The 23,164-nt window shown below is 43.0% G+C and overlaps 1 pseudogene; it reads left to right on the forward strand.

Moving 5' to 3' along the window:
• Positions 1-9,383: 9,383 nt before the first annotated feature.
• LOC132867964 (uncharacterized) lies at positions 9,384-13,919 on the forward strand (annotated as a pseudogene).
• The last annotated feature ends 9,245 nt before the right edge of the window (positions 13,920-23,164 follow it).

Here is a 23,164-nt window from a genome sequence, read left to right on the forward strand (position 1 = left end):
AGTTGTTAAGAGTAGACACAACGTTGTTAACCCCTGCTTAAATACTTCTTTTCCAATGTGAACAAACATGCTGTGCTGGATCAAGTGCTATTTTACATGGATGGAAGCCATATTGTTAAATTTACACAAATTTGTGTTGATGTATTGATTAGCATCCTAATTACAGCTAGGACTCTCCATGCAGCAATATCATACCAACAAACTAGACTCAAATTAGATGTTCATTTGAGTATATCTGAATTTCAGGGTCATAAAGCTCTCTGTGGTGCTGGACTTCAATCTCATGTTATATCAGACAAATTGAAAGTCCAAGGACAAAATCATGTGCAGCAAAGATATGCCTCTATTTGTCGCATACTTTTCCATAAGCATGTAAGTCTGTCACTACATCGGAGGTCTGAATACATTAATTTTGTTGCTTTTAGGACAAAACATCTTGAGCTAGGGGCAGCACGGTGGTGTAGTGGTTAGCACTGTTGTCTCACAGCAAGAAGGTTCTGGGTTCGAGCCCAGTGGCCGACGGGGGCCTTTCTATGTGGAGTTTGCATGTTCTCCCCGTGTCTGTGTGGGTCTCCTCCAGGTGCTCCGGTTTCCCCCACAGTCCAAAGACATGCAGGTTAGGCTAATTGGTGGCTCTAAATTGACCGTAGGTGTGAGTGTGAATGGTTGTTTGTCTCTATGTGTCAGTCATGCGATGATCTGGTGACTTGTCCACGGTGTACCCCACCTCTCACCCATAGTCAGCTGGGATAGGCTCCAGCTTGCCAGTGACCCTGTACAGGATAAGCGGTTATGGATAATAATGGATGGATGGGCATACATCTTGAACAAGAAGGGCACTCGGTAGAGTGCATATCTCCATCAAGCCACATATTATCAAAATCAAATCATTTGAAGCTAGGATAATACTGAAGTTGTCCACCAAATTTCATCTAAATCCATTTACTACTTTTTGAGTTATGTTGGGAACAGACAAAAAAAAAAAAACAACAACTTTGATCCACATACAGTGGGGCAAAAAAGTATTTAGTCAGTCACCAATTGTGCAAGTTCTCCCACTTAAAAAGATGAGAGAGGCCTGTCATTTTCATCATAGGTATACCTCAACTATGAGAGACAGAATGAGAAACAAAAATCCAGAAAATCACATTGTCTGATTTTTAAAGAATTTATTTGCAAATTATGGTGGAAAATAAGTATTTGGTCAATAACAAAAGTTCATCTCAATACTTTGTTATATACCCTTTGTTGGCAATGACAGAGGTCAAACATTTTCTGTAAGTCTTCACAAGGTTTTCACACACTGTTGCTGGTATTTTGGCCCATTCCTCCATGCAGATCTCCTCTAGAGCAGTGATGTTTTGGGGCTGTCGCTGGGCAACACGGACTTTCAACTCCCTCCAAAGATTTTCTATGGGGTTGAGATCTGGAGACTGGCTAGGCCACTCCAGGACCTTGAAATGCTTCTTACAAAGCCACTCCTTCGTTGCCCGAGTGGTGCGTTTGGGATCATTGTCATGCTGAAAGACCCAGCCACATTTCATCTTCAATGCCCTTGCTGATGGAAGGAGGTTTTCACTCAAACTCTCACGATACATGGCCCCATTCATTCTTTCCTTTACACGGATCAATCGTCCTGGTCACTTTGCAGAAAAACAGCCCCAAAGCATGATGTTTCCCTCCCCATGCTTCACAGTAGGTATGATGTTCTTTGGATGCAACTCCGCATTCTTTTTCCTCCAAACACAACAAGTTGAGTTTTTACCAAAAAGTTCTATTTTGATTTCGTCTGACCATATGACATTCTCCCAATCCTCTTCTGGATCATCCAAATGCTCTCAAGCAAACTTCAGACGGGCCTGGACATGTACTGGCTTAAGCAGGGGGACACATCTGGCACTGCAGGATTTGAGTCCCTGGCGGCGTAGTGTGTTACTGATGGTAGCCTTTGTTACTTTGGTCCCAGCTCTCTGCAGGTCATTCACTAGGTCCCCCTGTGTGGTTCTGGGATTTTTGCTCACCGTTCTTGTGATCATTTTGACCCCACGGGGTGAGATCTTGCGTGGAGCCCCAGATCGAGGGAGATTATCAGTGGTCTTGTATGTCTTCCATTTTCTAATAATTGCTCCCATAGTTGATTTCTTCACACCAAGCTGCTTACCTATTGCAGATTCAGTCTTCCCAGCCTGGTGCAGGTCTACAATTTTGTTTCTGGTGTCTTTTGACAGCTCTTTGGTCTTGGCCATAGTGGAGTTTGGATTGTGACTGTTTGAGGTTGTGGACAGGTGTCTTTTATACTGATAACAAGTTCAAACAGGTGCCATTAATACAGGTAACGAGTGGAGGACAGAAGAGCCTCTTAAAGAAGAAGTTACAAGTCTGTGAGAGCCAGAAATCTTGCTTGTTTGTAGGTGACCAAATACTTATTTTACCGAGGAATTTACCAATTAATTCATTAAAAATCCTACAATGTGATTTCCTGGATTCTTTCCCCCCATTCTGTCTTTCATAGTTGAAGTGTACCTATGATGAAAATTACAGGCCTCTCTCATCTTTTTAAGTGGGAGAACTTGCACAATTGGTGGCTGACTAAATACTTTTTTGCCCCACTGTACATATCTGGATTTGCATCAAAGTCTAATCAGTTGTTCCTTGGCCCACATGGCTCACCTTTCCTTAAAATTTCATCAAAATTTGTTCACTACTTTTTGAGTTACATTGGGAACAGTCAAACAAACAAATAAACAAACGGAAGCAAAAACATAACCTCCTGCAGCACAGTTGGTAGAGGTAATGACGTCTGGTTTTGAAAGTAAGTGTACTCACGTTAGGCAAAAAAAAAGATATCATGTCAGAAAAAATGCTTTTATGAATATCTCTAGACTAACTTCAGTCTCCATATATTCACAATTAAAAAAAAAAAAAAACTTTTATTCTTATTTCTACCCAAAAATATTTGTGTAATCTGTATTTCTAATTCACTTTTTATGTTACCCTGTATAGAACTTTTTTTCCATTTAATTTGTCACTTTTTTCCCTTAAATAATTTTTATTTAAAAAAAAGGGATCAGTTTTTAGGAATCTGTTAAAATTACCAACTCCGAACACATTTTAAGATATAAGGGTATGACTGGCTAGGCCTATAACATTCCTTTCTTTATAATTCTCTTTCTCAGAGTTTTCTAAACACTTTGTTTTGAGTGATAGAGAGTGAGAGGGAAGGGAAGAGCGAGGGAGCGCAGTTAGCCATGTGAGGCACAGAAGGCATAGGATTGGCCCGCCGTCCCCCCCAGCTGTGCACCTGCATTCTGGCACTCTGCAGCACCAAACCTGACGCAAGAGCTAATTCTCCATCGCCAGCTTCATTAATTTCCCTGCACCAGGACATCCACCGTTTTGACAGCATAACATATAGCAGGTTGTGTTCAAAAATCTGTCTTTGCTTGAGACGGTCCAAAAATAGTGCACAAAAAAACTTTTAGTTGGCTTTATCTTTTTTCTTTTTTAAAGCTTCACAGCAAGGTTTCGAGAATGACAACTTATAGAGCTTTTGAGGACATGCTTGCTAGCAGACACACTGATGTACAAGTATGTGCACTCCTCCATGTAGTGGTAAGTTTTTCACGGCGCCTCTTCAACTCCTGCAGACAGATTTTAATGGGAGACAAATTTGCATCACAAGACCGTAACGATGCTCGAGTTTGACAAATGAAAGGACCCATTTGGGATTTGCTGGGATCTGCCTCACTCGTCATAATGAGCAGAAATTCAACCATTAGGATGCAGCTACCATAACAAACTGTTCACTTCTGCAATACATTTGAATTAGCTGGGGTTTTTTTCTGTACAGCTAATTCTCATCTACTTGTCAGAACATGTCGTTCTCATCCATTTTTTTGTTTTGTTTTGAAAATGTTTGACAGATTGCTCGTTAGTTTTGCTATCAAAAACAATCCAACAATCTGGTTCTTCATTAAGTCACAACTCTGGAAGAATTGTTACTCCAACAAGGAATATGTCCATATTCTACCTCCATATAGTATGTACTATATTTCTGGTAGGAATGGTGAAAGAAACTAAAAGAGTAAACGAGAGGCTATAAGCATGAGCCATCGTTCCCACTTTAGGAGCTCAGTGGTGGGAAATAGGAGGCCGAGTGCATATGACTCACACATGCACTTCCGTTTTGTGTTTTAACAAGCGAGGGCAGCATGTGGGAAACGGCTGTTTCCTTACCTGGCCGGCCAATAAGCACATCTGCATCCGTTGTTAGTGTGGCCATCCAGCAATCTCCACACCATTAATTGCTCTGGAAGCCACTGAAGTCACAGGCTCAGACACTGGCCAGCCGTCCCTGTGCGCTACATTTCTTCCCTCCTTATCAGAAAGCTCCCACATGTCCTGGCTCTAAGGCTAAAATATAAAAAAAAGGCAGATAATATTGTCTTAATTGCATCCCTGCGACAACTACGTCCGACGGCCAAACGCATCAAATTAAATTTCGTCTTGGTCCAGCGGAAGTGGAGTCGAGGTCTTATATTTCCATTGCAGGTACACCGTGTGATAAACAACGGAACGAAAAGAGTAATTACGGGGGAGGAAGGAGGGAGGAATTACATCAGAAATTAAGGAAGTAGTGAAATGATTGTTCCTTAAATGAGTTTTGAGGAGAGCATTAAAAAAGGCCATTAACGCCACACCGAGCAGGTGGTACACTTTGCGGACCAAAACGAAGCAAAACAAATGCAAAACCAATGAACAAGGGAATAAAAGAGTTACTTTTCCTCCATTTCTTTATCAGGCATACATCGTATTTTCAGGTAATCACATGCCACTCAAAATGGGGCTTCATTTATTTATATTATTGGGCTTTGTATGATAAATTAACAGCTTGTCTGCAGGGTATAGTAACGATTCGTGTTCACATTATGATAACGCGTTTGCATTAATACAAATAAATTAATAGCATTATCGCGATGTTAATCTACAGGCCAAAATGGAAGCCATTCTGAGTGGTCTTGATGAGAAAGCATTGAATATAATGATTGTCTGCGGTATATTTTAATATTTGAAGGCTATTTGAATGAACACGGAGAGCATAATGTGCATTGCGTTAGCTTTATGATGATCTGGACCCATCACGAGATCTTGAGTTTGCAGCGCTAGCAGAGGAGTGAACCAATAGCTGAATGGGGTCTATTCTGATACATCAGCTTTAACCTGTACACTTCTCCTGCTCAATGGGTGCCTAAGATACTGATGCTACACCCTAACCCTGTACCTTATATACTGTCGGGTATATGAGAAGCCATATGCAATGTGATATGCAATATTCCATGTACTGTAATGCCAAAAGTGAACAAATGGAGATGCTGTTCCATGGGCTCTCGAGTGGCACCATATCGTCACTTTGAATCCAGGTGAATCCATATGCATCTGTAAACAGTAGTCTAAGAGAGTATAACTGGGGGCACTCTGTGGGTGCAAAATATACTTCTGTTTGAAGGAAACACCTCACGGAAACACAATGAATATCTCATTATCTCATCTCATTATCTCTAGCCGCTTTATCCTGTTCTACAGGGTCGCAGGCAAGCTGGAGCCTATCCCAGCTGACTATGGGCGAGAGACGGGGTACACCCTGGACAAGTCGCCATGAGAGCTGACACAGAGACAAACAACCATTCACACTCATATTCACACCTACAGTCAATTTAGAGCCACCAGTTAGCCTAACCTGCATGTCTTTTGACTGTAGGGAAACCGGAGCACCCGGAGGAAACCCACGCAGACACGGGGAGGACATGCAAACTCCACACAGAAAGGCCCTTGCCGACAGCTGGGCTCAAACCCAGGACCTTCTTGCTGTGAGGTGACCGTGCTAACCACTATGCCACTGTGCCAATAATAATAATAATAATTATTATTATTATTATTATTATTATTATTATTATGAGAGGTACTGTGCCAAGGGTACAGTGGTATCCCATTTCCACACCTAAGGCCTTGGGACAAAGGTCAAGGTCACAGAACTGAGAGAAATGAGGCCACTTGTCTGGAATCTGATGACAAAGGGAAAAGGATATAATACTTCCATGGTTAATAATATTAACTAAATTCCTAACTTTCACCAATTTCTTGATGCAGGCCAGTGAAAAATATGCAGATCACTGATCTGACCTGTCAAGGTCACTCCAGGGCAAAACTAATGTTCCCAAAAATGAAAGCCCATATATGACTTCCTATTCATGATCAATCATAACTATGGGCCTATCTCGCACCATTTTCATAATACAAGCCATTAAAAATATGCAGGTCATTGATTTGACCTTTCAAGACCACTCAAGATCAGATTTTTGGTGCCATAAGAAAGTCCATATATGAGTTCCTATTCATCATTAATAGTACCGTAACTATGGACCTATCTAGCACAGTTTGAGATACAGGCCTTTGAAAATATAGGGGTCACTGATCTGACCTTTCAAGGTCACTCCAGGTCCAATTTTTGGTTCCAAAAGAAAGTCTATATATGACTTCCTGTTCATGGTTAATAGTAACTATGGCCTTATCTTGCTCCGTTTTTGAGATATAGGCCATTGAAAATATGTGACCTAATATTGACCTAGGTCAAAGATCAATAGGTCAAAAATATAAATATTCATTAAAACATGTTTTTCTATGGCAAAGGAGCAAGGCTAGCTCAAAGACCATGAAAAATAGACAAAACTTTGACTTTTTGCTATAGAGTCACTTAATTGACAAGTTCAAGGTCACATAACTCAGTGAAAATAGGTCAAATCACTTAACCAATACAAACTATTTTGAAGACCCCCCCCCCCCAAATAGGTTCTCTGTACCCCATTTGGTGAAAATTCATGAAAAAATGAGGGAGGAGTAGCGATTTAACGCATAAGTGATCTTTGACCTAATTCTGGCAACGGGTCAAGGTCAGAGGTCAAATTAGTGTAAAAGAGTATTAAGATATAAGGGCCTTGGAAGATGGCATGAAAGAATTTCGTCTAGCTTGTCCTGGTACTGTACCAGGTGGTCCCATTCATAGCCATTCCTGAAACTTTCATGACGTCATGCATGATATGGAGATCACAGATGGTCACTACCTATATGCACACCAAGTTTTGTCCAGATATCTTGAAAACTGAGCGAGAAGTGACCCTTGCCTAACTACTACTACAGCATATACACTAAACCTAAGCAATTTCAAGATCCCATTTGCACTTCAGTGGAAATGGGATAATAAGTTTAACTTAGATAGCACCTTTCTTACACCCAAGGTCACTTTACAATTACAAAAACAAAAAAAATTCCACCAGTAGAGGATCAGGATGTAATTCCAATGGTGTAGCCACCCACAGTCCCACCAAAAGGCACACAAAGGTATGTTCCACACCGCCTGCATAGCTGTCATGACGCCACCAGGCAACATCGCCTGGAACACCATGCCATGGATCCACAAAGCCAGCACAGAAGCACCGCTACACAGAGCACTGGACAACCCCAATGTTAAAAGAGCAATGAGCTCACTGCAGTCCATAGCGAGGAGCACAGGCATCACCCATGGCGCACAAAGGCCTGAAGGAAACTGAAGCCCAAAACTGGGTCCAGAGCTACACCACAACCGGCAGACAGAACATTCAAACAAAAAACAAACATCAAACTATACAAACACAAAAAGAAAAAAAAACAAAGGGAGAAAAAAAAATGAAAAGCTCCGGTGAGAAGCAGCAGCCAAAATGTGCACAGCGTACTCTCAACCGGAAACGGAAACAGTTTGATGTATTAAAGAGTTTGATATGTTTAGTGATTCTGGTGATATTTATCTATGCCAACTTTGTTACTTCTGCCAGCTTTGTTTGCCTGTTCCCAACGTAGCTCAAAAAGTAGTAAACTGATTTTGATTAGTTATCTTTTTATTTTCATGTAAGTTCACTATTAACTGTAAAATTTTGACACATTATCTATATTTACCTCCACCAAGTTTAATGGAGGAGGTTATGTTTTTGCCTCCATTTATTTGTCTTTTCCCCAACATATCTCAAAAAGTAGTGAATGAATTTTGATGAAATTTGGAGGAAAGGTGAGCCATGGGACAAGGAACAATTTATTCGATTTTGATGCAAATCCAGATATGAATGTGGATCCAGGATTGTTTTGTCTGTTCCCAGTGTAACTCAAAAAGTAGTGAAATAATTTTGATGAAATTTGGAGGAAAGGTGAGGGCCAAGGAACAGTTGATTAGATTTTGATGCAAATCGGCTTAGCAGAGGTATGCACTCTACCGAGTGCCCTTCTAGTTTGCTGTGTTTTTTTTTTTAACGAGCTGCTCTGACATCACATGAGGACGTTTCATTAAAGAAGTGCAGCTACAACCGCATTTAATAGTAGGAAAAAACCTGAAAAATACAAACAATCTCAAATCAGGTTTTGCTGAGAAGAAAAACAAATCAAGAGCTTCTTTCCTGACTCAGATTTTCCCAGTGTTATATTAATGAAAGAGTGAAAAACTTGAAGAGCCAAAATGCAACGCAGGTCTGTATATGATTCGATTGAGTTGTGGCAGAGACGTGACTTGGCTAGTTAGCGAGCTACAAGATGACGAGCATGATGGCACTGATGGTGGTATTAGTATGAAAGCTGAAGCTTGGGAAGCTGATCTATTTGAACAGATTGTAGAAATAAGGAGGGAAAATAGCCACATCACTGAGGATGTGTCCAAGCTGCACTATTCAAGGTGTTTCTAATAACTGTCTATAACTGGTGTAGCCAGTGACCTCCAGGAAAGGGTGGATGACAACCACGAATAGTGTGGTGATGACTGGAGAGACAGTGGACAGCACGGAGAGATGGCAACCAGGGCAGTAAGGGTTAGCACCCCGAGCTGCAGCCCCCATGAGGGAGCACCCAACCAAGCTACAGAAAGCCCTATTGAAAGATACCCCCAGGGATGCTCGAGAGGGGGGGAGAATGAGCACCCCAGACGGACGGATTTCCTGGCAAGAGACATGAGCGATGGATTATCATCTACGAGAGTAACCTGTTTGTGTGGCAAGAGCTGCAAGAACCTGAAGGGTCTGAAGATCCACCAGACCAAGATGGGCTGCACAAGGAGGAAGCAAGCTGATCAATGCACAGAGGCAGTGCTTAGTACTGTCCCTGGTGAGACAGAGGAGGAGCTGGACCCGGAGTCACCCCACAGTGTCCAGAACCTCCAAGCTCAGCGTGCTGCATCTAGCAAACCATCTGAACGTCGCCGGGTCCTGTGGCCTGCTGTACACAAGGAGACTGAGTGGCACTAGTTTGACGAAGACGTCAATGCTGCCCTGGAAGCATCATCGAAGGGAGCAGTGGAACAGCAGCTCCAAATGATGTGCATCTTCATCATCAGCATTGGCGCTGAGCATTTTGGCATCAAACAGCCAAAGGCCAAGATTACAGCTAGGCCAAACTGACAGGAGAGCAAGATCACCCAGCTCAGGGAAGACCTGAAGGCCCTTAAACAGTGCTACAAGAGTGTGAGTGAGGAGGAAAGACCTGCCCTGGCAGAGCTCCAGGACATCCTCAGAAAGAAGCTCATCTCCTTACGTTGTGCTGAGTGGCACAGGAGGAAGGGCAGAGAGGGGGCTCGCAAGCGCACTGCTTTTATAGCAAATCCATTTGGATTTACTAAAAAGCTGCTAGGGCAGAGGCGAAGCTGAACCCTCATGTGCCCAGAAGAGGACATCAACCAACACCTCAGTGTCACTTACTGTGACAGGCATAGGGAGGAAGATCTTGGGCCCTGCAGAGAGCTAATTACACCACCCACACCCTCCATCCAATTCAACACTAAAGAGCCCACTCTGGCAGAAGTCAGGGAGACAGACAGGGCTGCGCAGACCAGTGCAGCACCAGGGCCGAGTGGTGTGCCATACAAAGTGTACAAATACTGCCCAAGACTCCTGGAGAGGCTGTGGAGGATCATCAGGGTGGTATGGTGGAGGGGAAGGGTAGCCAAGCAATGGAGGCATGCAGAAGGTGTCTGGATACCGAAGGAGGAGAAAGGAAGTGATATCAGTCAGTTTCGAACCATCTCGCTGCTCAGTGTAGAGGGCAAAATCTTTTTCAAGATTCTTGCCAACCGCATGACCAAGTTCCTCCTGAGGAATTCCTATATCGACACTAGTGTGCAGAAGGGGGGAGTTCCAGGCATTCAAGGCTGCATAGAATACACAGGAGTGGTCACCTAGTTAATCCGAGAGGCAAGGGAAAACCGAGGAGATTTATCAGTCATCTGGCTTGATCTGGCAAACGCCTATGGATCCATCCCTCACAAACTGGTGACAAAAGCCTTGACAATCCACCACGTTCCACAGAAGGTAATAGAACTCATACAGGACTATTATAGTAGTTTCAGCATGAGATTCACCTCTGGAGCAATAACATCTGCGTGACACCACCTAGAAAAAGGCATCATCACTGGTTGCACCATATCAGTGACGCTGTTTGCTCTGGCGATGACTATGTTTGTCAAGGCAGCGGAAGTGGAGTGCAGAGGTCCTCTGTCCAGATCTGGCATTCGCCAACCGCCGATTCGAGCTTTTATGGACGATCTGACTGTCACAGCAACATTAGTGCCAGGATGCCGCTGGCTCCTCAGAGGCCTGGAAAGGCTAGTAACATGGGCAAGAATGTCATTTAAGCCAGCCAAATGCAGGTCCCTGGTCCTGAGGAAGGGGAGAGTAGTGGACAAGTACCGCTTCCACTTAGATGGACTCCCAATTCCATTGGTGTCAGAGAAGCCTGTGAAGAGCCTGGGGAAGATCTTCGACGCCACTCTGAGAGATACAGCGGCGATCCGATTAATGCAGGCAGAGCTGAAAGCCTGGCTATCAGCAGTAGACAGGTCAGGCCTTCCTGGGAAGTTCAAGGCATGGATATATCAACATGGCATCCTGCCAAGACTTCTATGGCCACTGTTGATGTACCAAGTCCCAATAACAACAGTGGAGGGCTTTGAGCGAAACATCAGCCAGTTCCTGCGCAGGTGGCTGGGTCTGCCGAAGAGTCTGAGCTGCATTGCCCTGTATGGGCACACTAACAAACTGCAGCTTCCTTTCTCTGGCCTGACAGAGGAATTCAAAGTAACAAGAGCCAGGGAGGTGTTACTATACAGAGACTCATCTGACACCAGAGTCTCCTCTGCAGGCATAGTGGTCAGAACTGGAAGGAAGTGGCAGGCACAGGAGGCAGTCTAGCAGGCAGAAGTGAGGCTGCAACATGGCGTCTTGGTGGGCTCGGTGGCAGTCGGACAAGCGGGGCTTAGCAGCCATACTAAACCATGCTACAATAGAGCCCAGGGGAGAGAGAGATGGCAGCTTATCCAGGGCAAGATCCGGACAGAGGTGGAGGAAGAACGCCGTAGCAGAGCAGTGACCATGCGCCAGCAAGGAGCTTGGACCAACTGGGGCCATGCATCGACTCGGAAGATCACCTGGTCAGAAATTTGGAAATCAGAACCAGCAAGACTCAAGTTCCTGATCCAGTCTGTGTACAGTGGTGCTTGAAAGTTTGTGAACCCTTTAGAATTTTCTATATTTCTGCATAAATATGACCTAAAACATCATCGGATTTTCACACAAGTCCTAAAAGTAGAGAAAGAGAACCCAGTTAAACAAATGAGACAAAAATATTATACTTGGTCATTTATTTATTGAAGAAAATGATCAAATATTACATATCTGTGAGTGGCAAAAGTATGTGAACCTTTGCTTTCAGTATCTGGTGTGACCCCCTTGTGCAGCGATAACTGCAACTAAACGTTTGCGGTAACTGTTGATCAGTCCTGCACACTGGCTTGGAGGAATTTTAGCCCATTCCTCCATACAGAACAGCTTCAACTCTGGGATGTTGGTGGGTTTCCTCACATGAACTACTCACTTCAGGTCCTTCCACAACATTTCGATTGGATTAAGGTCAGGACTTTGACTTGGCCATTCCAAAACATTAACTTTATTCTTCTTTAACCATTCTTTGGTAGAACGACTTGTGTGCTTAGGGCCGTTGTCTTGCTGCATGACCCACCTTCTCTTGAGATTCAGTTCATGGACAGATGTCCTGACATTTTCCTTTAGAATTCGCTGGTATAATTCAGAATTCATTGTTCCATCAATGATGGCAAGCCATCCTGGCCCAGATGCAGCAAAACAGGCCCAAACCATGATACTACTACCACCATGTTTCACAGATGGGATAAGGTTCTTATGCTGGAATGCAGTGTTTTCCTTTCTCCAAACATAACGCTTCTCATTTAAACCAAAAAGTTCTATTTTGGTCTCATCCGTCCACAAAACATTTGTCCAATAGCCTTCTGGCTTGTCCACATGATCTTTAGCAGACTGTAGACAAGCAGCAATGTTCTTTTTGGAGAGCAGTGGCTTTCTCCTTGCAGCCCTGCCATGCACACCACTGTTGTTCAGTTTTTTCCTGATGGTGGACTCATGAACATTAACATTAGCCAATGTGAGAGAGGCCTTCAGTTGCTTAGAAGTTACCCTGGGGTCCTTTGTGACCTCGCCAACTATTACACGCCTTGATCTTGGAGTGATCTTTGTTGGTCGCCCACTCCTGGGGAGGGTAACAATGGTCTTGAGTTTCCTCCATTTGTACACAGTCTGTCTGTCTGTGGACTGGTGGAGTCCAAGCTCTTTAGAGATGGTTTTGTAACCTTTTCCAGCCTGATGAGCATCAGTAACACTTTTTCTGAGGTCCTCAGAAATCTCCTTTGTTCGTGCCATGATCCACTTCCACAAACATGTGTTGTGAAGATCAGACTTTGATAGATCCTTGTTCTTTAAATAAAACATGGTGCTCACTCACACCTGATTGTCATCCCATTGATTGAAAACACCTGACTCTAATTTCACCTTCAAATTAACTGCTCATCCTAGAGGTTCACATACTTTTGCCACTCACAGATATGTAATATTGGCTCATTTTCCTCAATAAATAAATGACCAAGTATAATATTTTTGTCTCATTTGTTTAACTGGGTTCTCTTTATCTACCTTTAGGACTTGTGTGAAAATCCGATGATGTTTTAGGTCATATTTATGCAGAAATATAGAAAATTCTAAAGGGTTCACAAACTTTCAAGCACCACTGTATGATGTCCTCCCAAGTCCATCAAACTTCCATTGCTGGGGGCTGGCAGAAACACCATCATGTCCACTGTGCCCCTGGAGCACATCTTAAGCTGCTGCCCGAAAGCCCTGGGAGAGGGGCGGTACAGATGGCGCCATGACCAGGTGCTGAAGGCGGTTGCTGACACCATCTGCACTGGAATCCAGCAGAGTAGATACCAGCCCCCAGTAAGGCTGAACATCACATTCATCAGGGCTGGAGAGAAGCCTCAGTTGAAGCGAAAGGTCCCAACTGGGCTGTTATCCTCAGTGCGTGACTGGCAGCTGAAGGTGGACCTTGGGAGGCAGTTGAAGTTCCCTGAGCACATCACCAGCACAACACTCAGGCCAGATATGGTCCTAACATCTGAGAGCTCAAAGCAAGTGGTGCTGGTGGAACTAACAGTCCCCTGGGAAGACCTGATTGAGGTGGCCTACAAGCAGAAGAAGGCAAAGTACCTGGAGCTGGTAGAGGCCTGCAGGCTGAATGGTTGGAGGGCCCACTGTGAGCCAATCGAGGTCGGTTGTAGGGGATTTCCAGGGCAGAGCCTGCACCGGACACTCAGGCTTCTTGGCATCAGGGGGTTACAGGAGAGGAAAGCCACCAAGAACATCAGTGAGGCAGCAGAGAAAGCCTCAAGCTGGCTGTGGATTAAGAGGGGCAATACATGGTGTAGTGCGCTGCTTGGACACAAGTTGGGGACTGATCAACCCCGACTGGGTCGCCCAGGCGAGGGTGTCTGATGATCCAAGACCCGAAACACCCCGTGACCCTGGGTTTATCACTGAGGATGTGTCCAAGCTGCACCATTCAAGGTGTTTCTAATAACTACTGTATTTACCTCCACCAAGTTTAATGGAGGAGGTTATGTTTTCGCCTCCATTTGTTTGTCTTGTCCCCAATATATCTCAAAAAGTAGTGAATGAATTTTGATGAAATTTGGAGGAAAGGTGAGCCATGGGACAAGGAACAATTTGTTCGATTTTGATGCAAATCCAGATATGAATGCGGATCCAGGATTGTTTTGTCTGTTCCCAGTGTAACTCAAAAAGTAGTGAAATAATTTTGATAAAATTTGGAGGAAAGGTGAGGGCCAAGGAACAGTTGATTAGATTTTGATAGAAATCAGAAGATGTGGCTTAGCGGAGGTATGCACTCTACTGAGTGCCCTTCTAGTTTGCTGTGTTTCATTTTTTTTAAACGAGCTGCTCTGACATCACATGAGGACGTTGCATTAAAGAAGTGCAGCTACAACCACATTTAATAGTAGGAAAAAACCTGAAAAATACAAACAAACAATCTCAAATCAGGTTTTGCTGAGAAGAAAAACAAATCAAGAGCTTCTTTCCTGACTCAGATTTTCCCAGTGTTATATTAATGAAAGAGTGAAAAACTTGGAGAGCCAAAATGCAATGCAGGTCTGTATATGATTCGATTGAGTTGTGGCAGAGACGCGACTTGGCTAGTTAGCAAGCTACGAGATGACGAGCATGATGGCACTGATGGTGGTATTAGTATGAAAGCTGAAGCTTGGGAAGCTGATCTATTTGAACAGATTGTAGAAATAAGGAGGGAAGATAGCCACATAGGGTAAAAGCTGAAACAAGGGTTCAATTCCATTGGCACCACTGTTGTCAAGTAATTGAATGGCATGATGGGTAATATCGGAAACGGTTCACCAAACTGAAAACAGACCAGCTTACTGTTGAAGCTCACATTAATCATAAAGATGAATATGCAAGATGTTCAGGATGGAGTTTTCCTTTAACAATCTATCTGGAAAAAATTCCAAGAAGGTACCCAGTTACACTTCAGGATCCATCCATCCATCCATCCATCCATCCATCTTCTACCACTTATCTGGGTCCGGATCGCGGAGGTAGCAGTCTAAGCAGAGCAGCCCAGACTTCCCTCTCTCTGGCCACCTCCACCAGCTCTTCCGGGAGAATACTGAGGCATTCCCAGGCCAGCCGAGAAATGTAATCTCTCCAGCGTGTCCTGGGTCTGCCCCGGGGTCTCCTTCCGGTGGGACATGCCCAGAAAACCTCCCTTGGGAGACGTCCTGGGGGCATCCTAACAAGGTGCCCGAACCACCTCAACTGACTCCTTTCGATGTGGAGGAGCAGCAGCTCTACTTCAAGTCTCTCCCAAATGACCAAGCTTCTCACCCTGTCTGTAAGAGAGAGCCCAGCCACCCCGTGGAGAAAACTCATTTCTACTGCTTGTATCTGCGATCTTGTTCTTTCGGTCACTACCCATAGCTAGTGACCATACCGTAGGTGAGAGTGAGAACATAGATGGACCAGTAAATTGAGAGCTTTGCCTTTTGGCTCAGCTCTCTCTTTACCACAACAGACCGGTTTAGCATTCACATCACTGCTGACACTGCCCCGATCCGTCTGTCCAACTCCTGCTGCTTCTTACCCTCACTCGTGAACAAAACCCTGAGATACTTAAACTCCTCCACTTTAGGTAGCAACTCCCCCCTGACCGGAGTAGGCACTCCACCCATTTCCAGCTGAGTGCTATGGCCACAGACTTGGAGGTGCTGATCCTCATCCCAGCCACTTCGCACTTGGCTGCAAACCGTCCCAGCGCATGCTGTAAGTCACAGATTGATGAAGCCAACTTCACTTCAAGGTCATATATCCTTAAAATGTGTTTTCCAAATATTAATATTTTAGTGATTTTAGTCATCGGACATTCAGTATCCTTATTCCCAAACAAGATTTAACAAACAACATGATTCCAAAGTCATTCGTCAATAACATGGACATTATTTTTCCAGGTTCATTCCTTATCCTGGTTCTAACCTGGTCTTCCTTCCTTCTTTACTTATTCAGACTAATGATGGGGAATCATGTGAACACACTCTATTGTCGAATTTTATTTTCATCTCAATCTGGCCTGAGTTTCCCAAAAGCATCGCTGCACAAAGATCACCTTTAAATGGTAGAGCGAGCAGCACAATGAAGACACTCTCTCTCCTAGTTAAGATGCTCTTAGCATTAAGAGGCTTTTGGGAGACCCACCCCTGACACCCCCCCAACACACACACACACCATCACCACCTCCACCCAAAAAAAAAAAAAAATCAGTCTGCAAATGATTCGTTTTAATTTGGAATGCTGAATCAAATCTTTTCCTCTCATCCACTATAGGCACCTCAGGGGCATTTTAAATAATTTATTAAGCTGGACTTGCTCTTGAGGCAAGAACAAAAAAAAAAAGCATCAGACACACACACACACTCTCTCACACACACACACACACACACACACACACACACACACACACACCAAAAAATGCAATAGTAATTAAGAACATTATCAAGGTAAAGGGTAATTAGAGGCCTTCAGAATGTCTATGTGTCTATACTGATGGCTCGGAAAGCAGGGTTAAGCCTCGGATTTTTATTTCCCTCCATTTTGGGGAAAATGTATTACCTTTTTAATTGTTTGGATTTTGAACTTGATTAAGCATTTAATTACAGAAATTAATTAAGTAACCTCTTCAGGGTGGCGTGATTAGTGTTATTAATCTATGAAATGCAATGGTATGTAGTATGATATATATACTGTATATATATATATATATTAGGGTGCCAATCATAACAATGGGGAAAATTCATTTTTGCATTTTTTAAAGTCTCACCCTCTAATTATTTTCCTTTAATAGCAAGAAAATGAAATATAAATTTAGAATAAGATGCAACAATATTTAGAGGTGGCCTCTGAAAATCCTACTGTTGTATAATTTTCGGACATTTATGTTCTTGTTTTTAATAAAGCTATTAAAAGATGTAGATTTAGAAAATATCAAGACCTTGAGCATCTCAAGCTTCATTACAAAGCACACCCACACTTTGTTCACAAGCCTTCGCATTCCAACAGGCTTCTTAGGAAAAGCCCCGGAGGAATGGCCAGAAGATGAAGATTACCAGGAAGGAAAGAGACTAATTGGTGGACTGAAAGTTGTCAACGATTCAGCTGAAAGAGGTGTAGCTCTTGTTCAGCAGTTCAATGATGGCATCACCATTCATGAGGATCAAAAACAGTATCTTTTACAAGTTGTCGAATACCATCGAAAACAGCATCCAACAGTGAAGAAGAGTCCTCTTTAAAAAAGATGTTTGGTCCTTTTATTGTTTCTATGTATTTAAGTGTTCAATACTGTTTAATAAAGTTTTCATCTCTGCAAATTAGTAGCTTCATATGATTTCCTTACATGCTATCCAAGTTTTTTTTTTTAAACAAGTCATTAGCCAAAATCACACAATAATTCCAAATTTCAGGGAGTTTGTGCCACCTCTAAACATCAATAAATTTAGCTAATATTTCACAGCATGATATATTTAGCCCAAAGGAAAAAAACTGGGGGGTGAGACTTGAGAAATACAACCCCAATTCCAAAAAAGTTGGGACAAAGTACAAATTGTAAATAAAAACGGAATGCAATGATGTGGAAGTTTCAAAATTCCATATTTTATTCAGAATAGAACATAGATGACATATCAAATGTTTAAACTGAGAAAATGTATCATTTAAAGAGAAAAATTAGGTGATTTTAAATTTCATGACAGCAACACATCTCAAAAAAGTTGTGACAAGGCCATGTTTACCACTGTGAGACATCCCCTTTTCTCTTTACAACAGTCTGTAAACGTCTGGGGACTGAGGAGACAAGTTGCTCAAGTTTAGGGATAGGAATGTTAACCCATTCTTGTCTAATGTAGGATTCTAGTTGCTCAACTGTCTTAGGTCTTTTTTTGTCGTACCTTCCGTTTTATGATGCGCCAAATGTTTTCTATGGGTGAAAGATCTGGACTGCAGGCTGGCCAGTTCAGTACCCGGACCCTTCTTCTACGCAGCCATGATGCTGTAATTGATGCAGTATGTGGTTTGGCATTGTCATGTTGGAAAATGCAAGGTCTTCCCTGAAAGAGACGTTGTCTGGATGGGAGCATATGTTGCTCTAGAACCTGGATATACCTTTCAGGATTGATGGTGTCTTTCCAGATGTGTAAGCTGCCCATGCCACACGCACTGATGCAACCCCATACCATCAGAGATGCAGGCTTCTGAACTGGGCGCCGATAGCAACTTGGGTCGTCCTTCTCCTCTTTAGTCCGAATGACACGGCGTCCCTGATTTCCATAAAGAACTTCAAATTCTGATTCGTCTGACCACAGAACAGTTTTCCACTTTGCCACAGTCCATTTTAAATGAGCCTTGGCCCAGAGAAGACGTCTGCGCTTCTGGATCATGTTTAGATACGGCTTCTTCTTTGAACTATAGAGTTTTAGCTGGCAACAGCGGATGGCACGGTGAATTGTGTTCACAGATAATGTTCTCTGGAAATATTCCTGAGCCCATTTTGTGATTTCCAATACAGAAGCATGCCTGTATGTGATGCAGTGCCGTCTAAGGGCCCGAAGATCACGGGCACCCAGTATGGTTTTCCGGCCTTGACCCTTACGCACAGAGATTCTTCCAGATTCTCTGAATCTTTTGATGATATTATGCACTGTAGATGATGATATGTTCAAACTCTTTGCAATTTTACACTGTCAAAGTCCTTTCTGATATTGCTCCACTATTTGTCGGTGCAGAATTAGGGGGATTGGTGATCCTCTTCCAATCTTTACTTCTGAGAGCCGCTGCCACTCCAAGATGCTCTTTTTATACCCAGTCATGTTAATGACCTATTGCCAATTGACCTAATGAGTTGCAATTTGGTCCTCCAGCTGTTCCTTTTTTGTACCTTTAACTTTTCCAGCCTCTTATTGCCCTGTCCCAACTTTTTTGAGATGTGTTGCTGTCATGAAATTTCAAATCAGCCAATATTTGGCATGAAATTTCAAAATGTCTCACTTTTGACATGTGATATGTTGTCTATGTTCTATTGTGAATACAATACCAGTTTTTGAGATTTGTAAATTATTGCATTCCATTTTTATTTACAATTTGTACTTGTACTTTGTCCCAACTTTTTTGGAATCGGGGTTGTAGATAACTTCATTTTTTATTGGCACCCTAATATATGATTTTTTATATACAGTCCTGTGCAAAAGTCTTAGGCACCCTATTTTTTTTTCATATAAACTTTGTTATAGATTTCTATTTTATGACTTCTACATTATGGAGTCAGTACAAAAACATATTTTAGAGTCCAAACATTCATTTTCCAGCACAAAATTAAATATTACAAAAAAAAATGTTCGTACTGAAGACATCAAAACCATGAAATAACATATAGAACATAAACTCACTGGCCACTTTATTAGGAACACCCATCCACCTGCAGTTTTATGCAGTTCTCGAATCAGCCGATCCCTTGACAGCAGCACAATGCATAAAATCATGCAGACACAAATCAAGAGCTTCAGTTAATCACTTCATTCAAACATCAGAATGGGAAAAATTGTGATCTCAAAGTGTGACTTTCTTTCACTGTGGCATGGGTGTTGGTTTGAGCCAGATGAGTATTTTTGGTTTGAGTATTTCAGAAACTGCTGATCTCCTAGGGTTTTCATACACAAGTCTCTAGAGTTTACACAGGATGGTGCAAAAAACAAAAAACACTGAGTGAGCGACAGTTCTGTGGATGGAAACGCTTAGTTAATAAGAGAGGTCAGAGGAAAATGGCCAGATTCAAGGTGGTTTGAGCTGCCAGGAAGGATATAGTAACTCATAGCAACTCTTTACAACTGTGGTGAGCAGAAAAGCATGTCAGCATGCAACAGCAAAAGACCACACTGGGTTCCACTCCTGCAGCCAAGAACAGGAATCTTAGAATCAAGAACAAGTTCCTATTAAAGTGGCCGGTGAGTCACATCACACACATCACATTATCTCTAGCCGCTTTATCCTTCTACAGGGTCGCAGGCAAGCTGGAGCCTATCCCAGCTGACTACGGGCGAAAGGCGGGGTACACCCTGGACAAGTCGCCAGGTCATCACAGGGCTGACACATAGACACAGACAACCATTCACACTCACATTCACACCTACGGTCAATTTAGAGTCACCAGTTAACCTAACCTGCATGTCTTTGGACTGTGGGGGAAACCGGAGCACCCGGAGGAAACCCACGCGGACACGGGGAGAACATGCAAACTCCACACAGAAAGGCCCTCGCCGGCCCCGGGGCTCGAACCCAGGACCTTCTTGCTGTGAGGCGACAGCGCTAACCACTACACCACCGTGCCGCCCTGGCCGGTGAGTGTATAAGGAATTATGTGGTCAACAAAAAAAGTGTCAAAAAAAGCAAAATGTGTTTGATATTTTAGATTATTCAAAGTAGTCAGCGTTTACCTTGATGACGTTTTGCACACAATTGGCATTATCTTAACCAGCTTCATGAGGTAGTCACCTGGAATGCTTTTCAATTAACAGGTGTGTCAAGTCAAGTTTATTTGTATAGCGCTTTTAACAATAGACATTATCGCAAAGCAGCTCTATAGAATTTTAATGACTTTAAACATGAGCTAATTTTATCCCTGATCGATCCCCAATGAGCACGCCTGTGGCGACGGTGGCAAGGAAAAACTCCCTCAGACAACATGAGGAAGAAACCTCGAGAGGAACCAGACTCAAAAGGGAACCCATCCTCATTTGGGTGATAACAGACAACATGACTATAACATTAACAGTTTTAACACGAAGTCTGTTTCGTTGATGTTATAAACTCTTCATTGATGGAAACTAGAGTGCAAAACTGTTCATGACAACTGCAGTCCTAAAGTTAGCAAGTCAACTGTAGTCCTCAGCCATAAAAGCATGACTGTATGTGTCCAGAGCATCTTCCAAGTGTGACTTTCAACTGTCCGTATGGGGCCGTCCTCCACAGGAGCGATGTGATGAGACCAGACGTAGGGCATCAGGATGGATCAGGCAGAAGAGGTCAGCATCTCGATCTCAGAATTGACATATAACACAGAGGGACAGACGGTGGGGGGTGAGGTGTGCCGTTCGTGAAATTAGTGAAATTTCTTGCCGTTTAATTTGTTTGAGATCAAAAGTAAATAGTAAATAATAAAAATACAGTAAATAGCCCTATTACTACTAACAACTGTAGTAATCCATATTATGTCAAGAACCGCTCAGCTAAGTAAAGAGAAATGACATCCATCATTACTCATCATGAAGAGTCCATTGTCAGTGACTCTCGTCAAGTATGAGGGGGAACTACCCAGAACTACCCAGCTCTGGTTTACACAGTAATCCAAATATTCAATTTTGTCAACATGGGTCCTCACACTTGATATATAAAAAGTCATCAAAGGTTAAGATTAGAGTTAAGGGTTGGGTTTGTTTGGGGATTTTTTCCCTTTCTTTTTTTTCCTTTTCATCCTTCATTTTTCAGCTAAGGCTCAGAAAAGCTCTGAGAGTCTACAGACTTCCCCAGAGTACCCTACTGCATTATCACATGACCTGCAAGCCTGATTACATCCACAGAAAAGGGGAGAAGTCGAGCTTATTTCATGAGCCTGGTCATGAAAGGACAAATGTTTCATTTGAAATGGGATGCGATATGATCGGAATCGGGTGGGTAAAGGTGGGTGTGGCTTAATTACGTTGATCCAGGATCAATGTGACATACAGAGCATCTGAGTCAATGTTTGATTCGATGCTGATCCACATCGTATAGAAGGTGTATGCAAACCCCCCACCCCACCCCCCGTGAGACTGGGTGGCACGGTGGTGCAGTGGTTAGCACTGTCGCCTCACAGCAAGAAGGTTCTGGGTTCGAGCCCAGTGGCTGACGGGGGTCTTTCTGTGTGGAGTTTGCATGTTCTCCCTGTGTCTGTGTGGGTTTCCTCTGGGTGCTCCAGTTTCCCCCAGAGTTCAAAGGCATGCGGTTAGGTTAACATGAGGGCAGCCATGGGCAAGGCACCTAACCCACAACTGCTCCCCAGATACTGTAGCATAGCTGCCCACTGCTCTGGGTATGAGTGTGTGCTCATTGCTCACTTGTGTGTGCATGTGTGTGTTCACTGCTTCAGATGGGTTAAATGCAGAGGTTTGCGTGCTTAAATCTTTGCTTTAGTGTACGTACGACAAATAAAGCTTTCTCGGCTTGACCTTCTCACTGGCACTGTGCTTAAACACCAGGGTTTATTCTTTTTAAAGCACATTACTTGAATTTCTTTCCGCAGCTACAATGAAATTTAATAAAAAGGTGTGCTCGTATGAGAGGCTGAAGGATTTTGAAGGGGTTTGACGGGATAATCAGTGAAAATCCAAAACTGTGACGTTTCGCTGTAGTGTGTAAGGAGAGTTTCAGTCCTGTTACAGCTGCTGCTCTCAAAAACTACATACAGTGCCTTGAAAAAGTATTCATACCCCTTGAACTTTTTCACATTTTTCCACCTTACAACCACAAAGTTTTTTATTGAGATTTTATGTGATAGACCAACACAGAGTAGCACATAATTGTGAAGTGAAAGGAAAAATTGATCAATGGTCTTCAAAATTTTAAACAAATAAAAATCTGAAAAATGTGGTGTGCATTAGTATTCATCCCCCCTGCGTCAATACTTTGTAGAGCCACCTTTTGCTGCAATTACAGCTGCAAGTCTTTTGTGGTATGTCTCTACCAGCTTTGCACATCTAGACACTGAAATTTTTTGCCCATTCTTCTTTGCAAAATAGTTTAAGCTCAGCCAGATTGGATGGAGAGCGTCGGTGAACAGCAATTTTCAAGTCTTGACACAGATGCTCAATGGGATTTAGGTCTGGACTTTGACTGGGCCATTCTAACACATGAATATTCTTTGATCTAAACCATTCCATTGTAGCTCTGGCTGTATGTTTAGGGTCATTGTCTTGCTGGAAGGTGAATGTCCTTCCCAGTCTCAAGTCTTTTGCAGCCTCCAACAGGTTTTCTTCCAGGATTGCCCTGTGTTTAGCTCCATCCATCTTCCCATCAACTCTGACCAGCTTCCCTGTCCCTGCTGAAGAAAAGCATCCCCATAGCATGATGCT

The sequence above is a fragment of the Neoarius graeffei genome, chromosome 19 (genome assembly GCF_027579695.1).
Source record: "Neoarius graeffei isolate fNeoGra1 chromosome 19, fNeoGra1.pri, whole genome shotgun sequence".
In the NCBI taxonomy this organism is placed as follows: Eukaryota; Metazoa; Chordata; class Actinopteri; order Siluriformes; family Ariidae; genus Neoarius; species Neoarius graeffei.